Raw genomic sequence first — 13,705 nt, forward strand, 5'->3', positions numbered from 1 at the left:
AGATACAGGGCAAATCCCTGTGCCTGAACTATCTCAGGAAGGGAATCTGAGGAACTGATCAAACAGCAACCACAAAATACAATGTACTGGGCCTTACTAACATACTAAATGAACAGAGTACTAGATCTAGATGGCATGACAGATGTGTATTACATTATGCACAGTATGGAGAAAGCATATAGAGAAAAGTTTTTCTCCCTCTCTTCATGGAACTGAACACTGGAAGATTCAGGGCAGATGAAATGAAACACTTCTCACAGCATATTGCAAAACTGTGAAATTCACTACCACAATATGTAATGATTCCCACCAACCTGGGGAATTAAAGGGGAATTGGAAAAATTCAGAAATGATAAGGCTAACAATGGCTACTAGTCATGATGTATATTACCACCTCTTTCCATATGAACCTACCTGGTCCCTGAGATCATCTTCTGAGGCCCTCCTTCATGTGCCTCCTCCTCGAGAGGTCCAGAGGGTGGCAACACGAGAACAGGGCCTTCTCTGCAGTGGCTCCCTGTCTGTGGAATGCTCTCCCCAGGGAAGTTCCCCATGAGCCTTCATTATACACCTTTAGGCGCCAGACAAAAACGTTCCTTTTTAACCAGGCCTTTGGTTGATCCAATTTACATCCTATGCCCATTTAGAATGTGTGTGGGGTTTTTTTGGGGGGAAGGGTATTGGGTTGTTGTTTTTATTTTTAATAAGGTATTTTGTGATTTTATATCTTGATTTTATTCTTTGAACCACATTGAGACCTCCGGGCATAGGGAGGTATATAAATTCAATAAATAATAATATGTGACTCTGTAGCTCCCTAGGTGATGAATAACCAGACAAGACAACAGCACATAGATTCCTGCATTGAAGGGGGTTGGACTATATGACCCTCGTGGTCCCTTTCAGCTCTGCAATTCTGTGGTTCTATGCCATGCTTGTGAGTGTCCCATAGGCATGTGAGAACAGCATGCTGTCCTAGATGGGTCTGATCTAGCAGCTCTCTTGCGTTCTAATGGCAAAGCCATTCGAAAACTGTTTTCCATTTGTACTGAAGGCATGTTCATTGATACTAGTTGACCCTGGCGCAGTATCCTTGAGAGGTGAGGTCTTACAATGTTAGCCTGTAAAGTGGATGCCATGAATATAGAGTTTTACTTCAACCTTTTTTCTTTCTCCCCCCCCCCTTCCTTATTGGCAAAGCAGCCCATTCTAGAGATGAAAGAAACCCATCTTGAGTTATGACAGTTGTCCGCCATGCACAACATGTTTTTTCAAAACAGTGGCGTCTTTTGCATCCTGCTTGGCGCACCTCCCCCCTTTTTTTATTTTCAGCATCAGAAACAAGGTGTGGGCACCACACACTCTGATGAGCAACACAGGAACCAATGATAAAATGAAGAGCATCTTCTCTATCCCATAAATAAGACCTTTGCTGCCAACGCTTTGAGTCTAAGCCATGGATGCAAAGCAAAGATGAGGTAGCTGTAAAATCTGGCTTCTCTCTGGAAGATACATTTCAAAAGGTAATTTATTGCTAGATGTTGCATGATCGTCAGATTACATTCACTTTCCATTACCACCAAAGGTGAATGTTTACTGTTTGCCCAGGGAAGTTGTGGAATCTCCATTGAAGGCCTTTAGGAAAAAACATCTGTCAGGCATGATTTAAAGCGTATACCAATTCCTCGTTAGTTTTGGGTGGCTTTAATGAAGGCTCCTTTCCAGTGTTTCATTTTTAAGTTTTTTTTTTAAGGCTGCGATACCTCATCCTCTTTGCAGGCTCATTCATTTCTGCAGACATATTTTACAGAGTTAAGGAATTTAGTTACTGAAGTATCAAGGAGCGAATCTGAAAAAATCCTGATTCTGAGCTTCCAATGACCACCAAAATTGCAGAAAACTTTGCAGAAAAGAATTTTTTTAATTGAGGTTTAAAGCAGCACTGCTGAATTAGAAGTTAAATGAATTTGGGTGGGGAAAATTCTCGGGCAAATTTTCCTATTTCCTATTTTGCTTTCATATCTTAGCCTATGTTACTGTTGTTTTGGATTTGCCTTTAAATTCTGGGCCAATTCACATGCATTTCTGAGGAAGTACACTCCTCATGTGAGAAATTTATCTAGAATCATTTTCATATGACAGCTGCTGCATTTTCAAGCCATCTTTCTGAGGTAAGTTCTCTAACTGTCATGTATGAGTGATTTCAAACAAGCCCAAAAGAGCTGGAATAGTTCCTGCATGATCTAGCTAAAAGGTTTTTTATGATTTGGGGTGAGGGAATCACTTTAGTAAAGAATTTGGGAACCCTGGCTGGTGGCAGCTATCAGCAAGGTCAGTTGCTGTCTGAGGGCTTAGGAGGAACCAAAATGTTGTCTGAGGAACACAGTATGAAGTTTTCTGTAGAAAATACTGTGGCAGCCTTCTAGCCCAAAATCTCATGAAGAGATTTCTACAGTTTATGCTACAAAAGATTAATAAAATGTGTGTTTGTCTCTTACAGCTTCTCTCAATATTCCTAGTGAGAATATATATATATATGTATGTATAATGTTACTGTTCCAGTTTAGTGAGAATGGTGAAACAGCTGAGGTAAAATTGCTGCATGCTATCTCCCTCCAATGGCAAATGATGGTATTTGTTCCCCAAATAAAAGATGTTTTCTAGTTATAATATCTAATATTCATAAGGATTTTCTCATTTAGGGGAAAAACAACACCTCATGTGCCTAGTAGAATTTATGGAATGAGTTGTCTCTGAAACACAGAAGCTAGAAAACAGAAGAAATATCAGAGAAGCCCATTTATAAGTATTATCAAAATCAATGCTGACTCTGAAGCGGACAGATTTGCAAACCCTGGTATACAGTAAATCGTTAATCTGATGTTTCTTTATTTGCCTGAAAAATATGATAATAGATGCCAGAGATGAGACACGCTATCATCTACTGGTAAAGCCATTCTGCATTATCCATGCAACAGGCCAATTTCTATGAAAAGAATAAATGGAGATAAATCAGCTTTCAGAAAGGGGAGAAAATGTCAGCATCACAGGAAACCTTACTGCTGACCTGTTTTGAACAAAGAAATATCAAAAGGAAATTTCAGTCTGAAACTGCTGAATTATAATTTAGGAGAAAATTAAATTGCAGGTTTGAATTGAGACAATCAGAGGCATGGGCGTAGGCAGGGCCCCCCCCCCTAGAAGCAAAAAAATTAATGTATTTTACAGACCATAACCAGCACTTTTCCCCTCCAAAAACTGAAGTGGAAAAGGCTTTGCTTTAGCGAGAGCAGCTAAGTCTCCACTTGCTGGGGGGGGGGGACACAGCAGTAACAAAAAAACATCAAATAAATAAAGCAAAGTGGTTACCAGTAGTTAAGCAGTTAAGACAATGGAGCATATATCCCCAGGCAAGATTTGATAGCTGACCATTTCACCCTATTGTTCTTAAGTGGGACTTGTTAATGAGCATTCAGGAGCATTAAGAGTTCTATTGGCGATTTAATGAGGGTGCAGACTCAGAGGATTCAATTTGACTAAGGTGGCTCTGCAAGGCTAAAAGGAAGTGAATACTAAGAAAGGGGGGGGCTGTAGCTTTGACAGACACAGTGATGTTTATAAAAAGCATTGGTGTTCCAGTCTGCCCCTCCTCCTGCATCTGTATACTGTAAATCAGGGGTGGCCACCTCCCAAGAGACTCTGATCTACTCAGAGTTTAAAACTGGGGGTGATCTACCCCCTTTTGGGGGGTTCAGGTCAAAGCTGTTGAGTTTTTTTTTAAAGGAAGGGAAGCCCTGTTTTGGGGGGTTTAGGTCAAACTTGTTGAGCTTCTTTTAGGAGGGAGGGAGGCCCATTTTTGTTTAGGGCTTCAGGTCATAGTTCAATTTTTTTGAGGGAGGAGGAAAATTTTGGGTGAGCTTTTTTTAGGGGTGCCAGTGACCTACCAGTGATCTACCACAGACATCCAGTGATCTACTGGTAGATCACAATCTACCTGTTGGACGTGCCTGCTGTAAATCAAGCAGAGAGAAAGCTGCTTACAAGGCTCCTGTACATGCAGAGTTCCAGCATCACAGCGTCACCCAGAGGCACCCACAAATATGAGTTATCCCTCTCTCTATTTCTTCCTTCCTTCCCTCCCTCTTCCATCCTTAATAAAATACGGGGGGGCAGATAAGCCCCACATAGAAAGCCCATCAACATGGGGGGATGACTCTTTCAAATACGGTATTTACCAGTAATTGGGGGGGGGCACCTAGGCCTCTAGGAGTTGGATGCTATGCCTAGGAGTAGGACAATTCAAGAAAGCAGAATGATGCATATGCTATGGTAATATATCAATAGAATCATAGAATTGTAGTCGGAAGGGACCACAAGGGTCATCTAGTCCAACCCCCTGCAATGCAGGATTTTTTTCCTAAGGTGGGGCTTGAACCATGGTTGAAATATTATGCTGATATGCAGCAACGCCTCGGAGCTGTCGTGGCTGCGGCCGTGTCTTGCCTCGCCCTCGCCCGCCCTGCCACCCCCTCTCGCCTGCCCGACCCTCCCGTCCTCTCCAGCCAAGCAGGGTAGCCGCCAACGCTACCAGCCCCAGAAGCACAAGGTGGCCGCTGCTGCCACCGCCACGATGTCATCAGGCCCGTTGGCCCTTTAGCCCCACCCACTTTGTGGCCCCTCCCCTTCTGTGCCTTGGCCCCGCCCCTGAACGACCATGGCTTGCCCCCCCCTAGTTTTGATCCTGGCTACGCCCCTGATCAGAGGTCAAGAAATTTTCTGATTTAGCTGCCTGGCAGCAACGGTGAAAAGAATACTTTTATCATGCTCATAACAGGCATTGCTACAGAAGCAGGGACTGTACTGGCTTTCTAGGCAACAACTGACATAGGTCTGGTATATATTATTGTCTCTACAGGCTTTAATCTAATTGGTTGGACCTTGAATCCTTCAATTCCCCCAGTTACTGCACTCAAACATCTCTTTCCTAAAATAGATCTACGGTAAGTTCAACAGGTGACTCAATGGTACAAGGTGTGTATTGGCTAACTAATTTGAACTTTGGAGCACTGGAATAAAAATAAGTACCGAAGTTGGGTTGTTGTTTTTTCTTCCAAAAGTATCACAGGGAAAGGAAATAAAGTCCAAATGAAAAACTCTGCTAACTAAACAAACATTCAAAGGTCTGAGTGGAACATGCCATGGAAACCTTATTAGACACTTGACACAGCTCTTAGCACATAGCGTTCCCTCTAACCAGTTCCTACAGGAAATACTAGCGAACAAATATTTATTTCCCAAATTTTGGTCATGCCGAGAAATAATATTTTGTATGTTCCTTATTGTAGAGCATTAGAATCAAAACATCCCAACTTTTTGGACCCACTCAGTAGAAACTATGTGCCCAATAATCAAGGTGGGTTGTTGTTGTGTTTTGAAAAAGTAGTTTCTCCTCCACATATAGTGATGAAAACCCAGTTAGAGATTTAGAAGCATTTTCTACTAGAGGACCCAAGTAATTTGGGTGCAGGCCAAACACATCAGTTACGTTCTCATTATGCTTCTTCACTCCCATTCATAGCCAGGCCTACAGCCAACCACTTTGGAAAGTTAAAGTGAGCTTCATGTTCTTGGGCTGTGATCAGGTGTTTCCCCACATATAGGCTGGGTGGGAAAGTGGGGTGTTCGAGGGTTAAGTAGACATTTATTAATGGGAGGAGAATGGGACTGGAGTTCTGTGGTGGGGATGAGATAGTTAAGGTTTCCAAGAGCAAACTGAAAACCAGAAATGATTTGCACTTCAGGGAAGGGAAACAGTTTTTGTCAAAAGGGCTTAGCCATTCTCCAAAAAGAAAACAGCCGGACTCTCGTCTCTTGATGAAGCCTGAAGCTGGTCAGCATTGAAGCAGGTGATGTTCCTGGTGGAGATTCTGTCCACATCAGACAAAAGCTGTTGTTGTGATTTATGTCCGTAGCTATTTTTTCTCCCTCACTTAAAGGGGAACAACTGCAGCTTAAGAGGCCAAACTTATCACTATTGCTATTGATTATGTCTCTTGCTTACATGAAAGTGTCACCAAACCATAGCTGTCAAGTTTTCCCATTTCTTGCGAGGAAGCCTATTCAGCATAAGGGAATTTCCCTTAAAAAAGGGGAGAACTTGACAGCTATGCACCAAACAGGGAGCTCCATAAATAACTGGTTCTCATTAGCCCCGGGTTGCCTCTGTTATGTAGCAGGTGATACCATAATGGTGGGATAGAATAAGGAAAGAATTCATGCCTCAGTATTTATTATTTCTTTAGGAGATTTCTTAAGCTGCTCAAAATTCCCATCAAACAGTGCACAAAAAAAGTTAAAACACCGCTAAATTGCACAAACCAATTTTAAAACAATATAAATGATCGTTAAAACACAAGTATAATCAATGCTATTTTTGAAATGTAGGAAACTAACCTATAGGCATTAGAGGTTTTTTTTTTTAAAAAAAAAGTTGGCCTCACTGCATGTGGAGGGAGAGGGGGCACAATTTGTGCTCTGTTTGAGGTAGCACAACAACTTGGGCTGGTACTGCATATTTCTGAAAAGAAAACTGCCTGAGGCACTGAGGGTTGAATCACAGAACATGACAGTCTTATGAGAGCACATAAAGTACTGCTGATGCAGTCATGGCCTGGCCATAATAACATGGCAGCACTTTTAGTGGGCACATGGCATCTAGTCACTTAGTCGTGTCCGACTCTTCGTGACCCCATGGAGCAGAGCACGCCAGGCACTCCTGTCTTGCACTGCCTCCCGCAGTTTGGTCAGACTCATGTTTGTAGCTTTGAGAACACTATCCAACCATCTCGTCCTCTGTCGTCCCCTTCTCCTTGTGCCCTCAATCTTTCCCAACATCAGGGTCTTTTTCCAGGGAGTCTTCTCTTCTCATGGCATTTTTAGAGACCTTTTTAATAAGAAACACTGGATTTTGAAGACAACCATCATTCTTTGCATCAATTCTGACAAGTTGTTAAAGGGGGGGGGGGATCCTTGCTGGCAACTTTCGTGGCCAATGACTGCAGCTGCACAGCCAAACATCCACACACTTCTGACAGTGCTGATATTAAAAACTGTCCCTGTTTAACAGAATGGGAGGAAAATGTTTTGGGATAGTTCCATTGCTCTGCTGCTTGAACATACACCTGTCATAAAGTGAGATTATCTGAATATTTGGTCTACCGTATTCTGCGTAAGTTGTTTTAGCAGTCATGTACCAACCGCAAATACTTGCCTTTCTCCTTCCTGTGTCACTGAGCTTTCTCCCTTTACCCAAGACACCCTGGCCAGCTTCCACAGACAGCTGTCTCGCTTACCTTGACTCGGTCATATTTATTAACTCCGTCTGGATAAACACAGCTGATTAGAAGTAGCCTGGATACCTTAACTCAGCTGCCCCCCCCTCTTCACAACCTCTGGGTCAGAGTAGCAAGCTGTCTTGATTGTCACAGATACCTCAATAGGGTTGTGTATAAATAACTGGTGTCTCTGAGCTTGTGCAGCAGGAATGGAAGCTTCCAAAACAACATCTTTGTGAATGTTAGCAGTGCAAAGGAAATAACATCACTGGTACAAATTAAATAGCAGGGCTGAGGCTTACTAAGTACACAAGATGTAGCTTCTTTTCTACAATCACATGGTATATAATTTCTGCGAAACAAACAAACAAACAAACAAATAAATAATAGCTGCTGCGGAAAGGTCAGATATGGGATGCCCTGCTGGTGGCATATGCGTGACATACAGTGTCAAAGAAAGTCAGAGAGCCTGTTAACCACAGTGACTGGGAAAATGCATGTTCCAGTCAGGTCAAAGAGGGGAAATTTCTACATACCCCAAATGTCTCTGCCCTAGAACAGCTGGCCATGGAGATGGAGGAGGAGGAGGAGGAGGAGGAGGAGGAGGAGGAGGAGGAGGAGGAGGAGGAGGAGGAAGAAGAAGAAGAAGAAGAGGAGGAGGAGGAGGAGGAGGGAGGAGGAGGAGGAGTTGGAGTTTGGATTTGATATCCTGCTTTATCACTACCCGAAGGAGTCTCAAAGTGGCTAACATTCTCCTTTCCCTTCTTCCCTGCAACAAACACTCTGGAGGACTTCAGTGGCACCTAAGCCCTGGTGCAAGATGCAAGTGTTGCTAAACCAATTGGTAACCATCATCATGGTGCTATCAAATCCAACATCTATGTAAGTGAACAATTAGACTGCAGAAGACAACACATTAGGCTTCAGAAGAGGACATTTCTGAATGAAGCCAAATGTTGGAAGATTTATGTTATTAAAAAAATTCTGTATGCCTCTGAGTACCAGTTGCTGGAGATCATGAATGGTGCTAGCACTGTTGAACTCTTAACTTTCTCAGGGACTTCCCATGGAGATCTGATTGGCGACTGTGACAACAGAATGCTGAACTAGAATGACTTCCAGGTCAATTTCGTGTTTTTTTTCTGTGACATACCTGACAATTCCAATTGTTCATGTGGAAGTGAATAATCCCTTCCCATTATGCTGTAGGATGGGTTTGGAAGTGAGTCTGAATGAATGGCAGATCAGCTGAGGTATACCTGCAGAAGCTCCAGGCTGGTGCAGTGATTGGGCCCAATGCTAGTCAGGGCAGGCTGTGAGACTGGGTCAGGATCAGGCAGATTCCAGGTCAGGTCAGCCTCAACCCTCCCTCAGAACACCTGTTTCAGGCTTTCTCCTGGACTTCAGTTTTGGGGATGCCACTGGTGAGCCTTCTGTTTGGCAGGCAGAAGTGGGTTTTGTTTTTGTTTTTTGCCAGCATCAACTGAGTGGCACCCTGTCAATGACACAGCTGACAAGATTCCTGCTGAGTTGACTGAAGCAACAGAGGGAAGCCTCAATCCAACCCACCACCACCCAGCATAAGAAGGAAGATTAGATTACAGCCTCAGGCTTTAGGGAAGAGATAAATCCCAGAAATAGCACATCTTCAAGTTTTAAAGCAATATGACATGCTTTTAATGTACAGTTCAGCATGTTCAAAAAATAGTAATAATGGTTTCAGCACTACAGTTTTCCCATGGGATGATTTTTAGATTTAATCTCTAATGTGAGGAAGCTGCTGGCTCTAGACACCTCCTGCCTTCTGCCATCCATACACTTGGCTGGCCTTGCCCCCCTCCCTACTGTCAGCTGAATGTTTGGTGAGAATGAGAAAGTGCCAAATGTGTAGAGCTCTTCTATGTCCAAAATCTAATTCATATCCTGCCTTTATCCTCCCATGAATTCCAAGGTGCCATAATGTGTGTCTCACTCATCTAAAAACAGCTTGTGGCCTCAGGGGGCCTTCAGATCATAACCCCTTGTGTGTAGGACCTCATGAGTGTATACTGATGTGTGCATAAGGCTCCTTCTCCTGCTTACTAAATGAGGGTGGGGGTGTAAATGGGTCATGCATCAACTCTGGAGGTTGACGGACATGGCCTTACTTCCTAGGACTGTGCAGAGCTTGTCTGCGGTCCAGGGCAGGAGTCTTTTTGGAATAAATTTATAAACTCAAGTAGCACAAGTCCTGTGGGCCCCTGGTGGGGGGTCCCCAGCCAGTTTAGCCCTCCAAGGCCCGGGGCAAGTGTACCCAGCGGCCCCACCCCACCTTTGCATGGTCCTTCTACCGGTACTTCCCCCTCTCCACATGTGAAAGGTGTTCACAATAATGTCATGCACATTTTGGTGTATGAAAAATATTCCCAACTAAGCCTTCCATGGGAAAACAACATCAATGTGAATAGAGCTGTGATAGATCCCTCTGACACATCACATCTACAGAAGCCCCACTCACTGAGGTAGAGCAAACTGCTCGTTGCTCTCATCACTTTGCTTTTTAGATATCTATTCTCTCCTGTTACCAGAGGGTGGCAGCATCCACTCACAAAACGCAACTGCTGTGCCAAGTAATTTGTCTCCATCGTCTTTCTGGCAGGTTTTCCTTTGTGGGAGTTTAGCTTTGGTTTTATACCCACCCTTGGAAAAGTTTGTATGGGTTGAGCAATGGGATCGTTATGCAAAACAGAAGCCTAGAGAAGCCTTTGCCATTCTTTAACTAAGGATCTTCAAAGGGAAGACTCCAGCACAAAACTGCTGACTTTAGAAGCGATTGTGAAGGCAGCCCTGTTTAGGGAGGCTTTTAATGTTTAATCGATTATTTTATTTTATTTTTATGTTGGAAGCCGCCCAGAGTGGCTGGGGAAACTCAGCCAGATGGGCGGGGTATAAATAAATTATTATTATTATTATTATTATTATTATTATTATTATTATTATTATAAAAGGAGCAAGTAAATTGGCTGAGGTATTGCCAACTATCTTAGACTTTAAATATCATTGGAGGCAAGCCAGTTTTTGATCCAAATAACCCCCAAGTAAGGTATTAAACAAATTTGTATCCTATCCCAGATCCCCCTAGATAAGTTTGTCTTCAATTCATTTACCCCCAATTACTTTCCCAAAAGATCCTGCTCCAAATCAATTAAAATATGCTTTAAGTATTCTCCCAAATCATCCACAGCCATAGAAAATTAATTTATTTTCCCAGCAAATGTCCTGCTTCGTATCAATATTGCACTCTAATTCAATGTTCACCGAATTTATTACCCACCCAGAAACACTTAGAGAAAGATGCTCCATGGGCCCATTCCTAGCTATGCTGTAAGTTGGTATGAAAGGGGTTCCATGATCAGTGCTGGATTTACGCATAAACTAAACAAGCATAAACTATCTTGGGGGCACCAAAAAAATTAAAGGAAAAAAACTGGATGTACATTTCCAAAATAGAAGATAAAAAACAAATAAAATAAAACCTGCATACAGTTAGAGCTTAATAATTATTTCACTATTAATATACTTCTTCTTAATTGTACTTCACTATTTATATACTTCTTAATTTTATTTGTTCAACAATTACTTAGATAAAATACATATTTTGCTATGTGCAAATGCCTTTAGATACCTATTAGGTCCATAAATTACCACATAGCATATATTCAACATTTAAAAAGTGACAATTTGTTGTTGACAAAGGACAGCTGGACATAGAAAGGGCCCCATTACCTTCAGTAGCTTAGGGCCTTAGCAAACCTGAATCTGGCCCTGTCCACGGTGGTAGAAAATTGTATGGCAGCCTGCATGTTGAGGGGCAGGGTAGATGGTTCAGGTTAATAGCTACGGTATCTATCTATATCTATCATCTATCTATCTATCATCTATCTATCTATCTATTATGTGTGTATCAATTTTTATTTCTAGTAGACTATTCAGTTACATGCCTCATCAGTTAGCGGATTGTATAAAAAAATATTCCACACACAGGACACCACTGTCATTCTTCTCAGCTCTGCACAGATGTCACATTGTCAGAAACAAGCTGTATCATAAAACCTTTCCTTTTCTGGAATTCAATACTGTACCACACAGAAATATGGCAAACCATTGTGACATTTGAAGCTTGTCGGCAGACCACATTTTCTGTAAACACACACACACACACACACACACACAAATTACATAATTTTCATAGACTAAGCTATTTCCTGTTTCTGAAGAAAAAAACCTTTCTTCAGAACCATTTCACTTCTTCCCACTAACCCCTCAGGAAGAATTCATTGCAACATTTTATGGATAGCTCCAATGTCTCCAGAACCACCAAATGATCATTATCAGGAAATGGAACTGAGAGATTGTGAGGGGTTGTTTCTCTTTTTTTCAACCCACTAAGCCAATTAACAGATTTGCCTTTCCATTCAGAGGCAGCCACAATGGTAGTTCTGGTTTCGTCAGCCTAAGTACAGCAGAGACAGATTATGTCACGCTGCTTCACAAAAATATCTCTGTCAGACTGTTTGTGACAGAAATAAGTGCGCTGTTTCAGACAAAGGCTGCTTGTTCTGCTCCCTCACCCGATGCTCTGTAGCACTTTAAGTCTGTGAGAGCTGCTGCTATAGACATCCATCAAGGTCAAATGGCAAACTGGCAGATTGACCAAAATAAATGAGGCATGTATATGTAAGATGGAGGGCTTGTATTCACAAGAAAAAGGGCAGGGGGGGCCTTAATGGACACTGCAGCTGGAAAAGTGGTTTTGAAGAGTTTTAAATAATATCCTGCAATAGTGCAGTTCTCATGCTTCACAACAGTTATACTCCCTGAAAAGTTTTGTTTTGTTTTTTTAAGAACATTAGGTGTTGAGAGGCCTCTTAATGACACCAAGCTAATTGCATGAAATGCTGTGTTGCCAAATAAGTGAATAAACCAGAGGACTAGCAGTGCTGCATCACTGGGACACCACAAGTTGCCGTGTTATGCAATTGTGATCTGAAGAACTCTTCATTTGTTTGTTGCCTCTTGGTGCTGTCCTTCTGGGCCCAGTCAGAGTGAGAAAGAAGCAATGCTAAGCTCCAAGGGGCTCTGGTGGTCAGCCATGGAGATCCCTGCTGAGGTGGGCTTTAGGAAATGCTCACCAATACCAACCCCTATTGCCAGCCCTGCAGTGTGGAAAAGTGATGTTGATGTTTGGCCCCTTTGCCTGCTTGTCCTTTTCCTCTGAACCTGTTACCTTTTCCCAACCTAGTTACAGGTAGGTAGCCGTGTTGGTCTGATGTAGTAAAAAAAAAAATTTAAAAAAATCCTTCCAGTAGCACCTTAGAGACCAACTAAGTTTGTCATAGGTATGAGCTTTTGTGTGCATGCACGAAGGATTTTTTAAATTTTATTTTCCCAACCTGTTACTTGAATTCCATCCCTATATTTCTAAGGTAAAGACAGGCCAGAAACCCTGGATACAGTAAGAGCTCTCTCTCTCTCTCTCTCTCTCTCTCTCTCTCTCTCTCTGTGTGTGTGTGTGTGTGTGTTTTTTCATAGAAAACAGCACATGGAGGATTAAGCACCCCTCTCCTACAGCTTCCCTACTGCAAATCACCCCTTTTCCATGAGTGCTTTGAAACAAGAAAAATAGCTGCCATGCTAATGCTACACACAGCTGTATTGAAAGATGTAGTTTGGCTGGTAGGCTCAGTGATATTAGCAGCTGCATAACACGAGGTGGGAGGGGGGAATCACACAACAGGTCTTGTTTTCCCATCCCTGCCAAGAAGAACGTCACTCATGGAATAAATTCCTGGTGTCCTAAGGTAAGTTAAAAGGTAAAGGACATCTGAATGGTTAAGTCCAGTCAAAGGTGACTATGGGGTGCAGTGCTCATCTTGCTTCAGGCTGAGGGAGAGGGTGTTTGCCCACAGAAAGCTTTCCAAGTCATGTGGCCAGCAGGACTAAACTGCTTCTCACAACAGAACTCTGTGACAGAAGCCAGAGTTCATGGAAACCCCATTTACCTTCCTGCTGCAGCGGTACCTATTTATCTACTTGTACTGGTGTGCTTTCGAACAGCTAGGTTGGCAGGAGTTGGGACAGAGCAACGGGAGCTCACCCTATCGCAGAAATTTGAACCGCCGACCTTCTGATCGGCAAGCCCAAGAGGCTCAGTGGTTTAGGCCACAGCGCCACCTGCTCCCTGGTGTCATACTGCTCTCAAATAACACCTTAGAATGCCTCCCACCATCACCAATGGCCAAATCCTGAATGACAAGTAGAGATTTTATACAGTCTTGGTATACTGAAATTCTTCCTGGAACTGGTGTAATTTATATACGGAAATAATGTGG

At 42.7% G+C, this 13,705-nt stretch overlaps 1 protein-coding gene across 1 annotated transcript in view; it reads right to left on the minus strand.

Annotated features, from left to right (window-relative positions):
- LOC118082750 (uncharacterized) overlaps positions 1–13,705 on the minus strand; it is a 139,800-nt gene that overhangs the window by 122,526 nt on the left and 3,569 nt on the right. The window lies entirely within an intron of this gene.

The sequence above is a fragment of the Zootoca vivipara genome, chromosome 3 (genome assembly GCF_965207765.1).
Source record: "Zootoca vivipara chromosome 3, rZooViv2.hap1.1, whole genome shotgun sequence".
In the NCBI taxonomy this organism is placed as follows: Eukaryota; Metazoa; Chordata; class Lepidosauria; order Squamata; family Lacertidae; genus Zootoca; species Zootoca vivipara.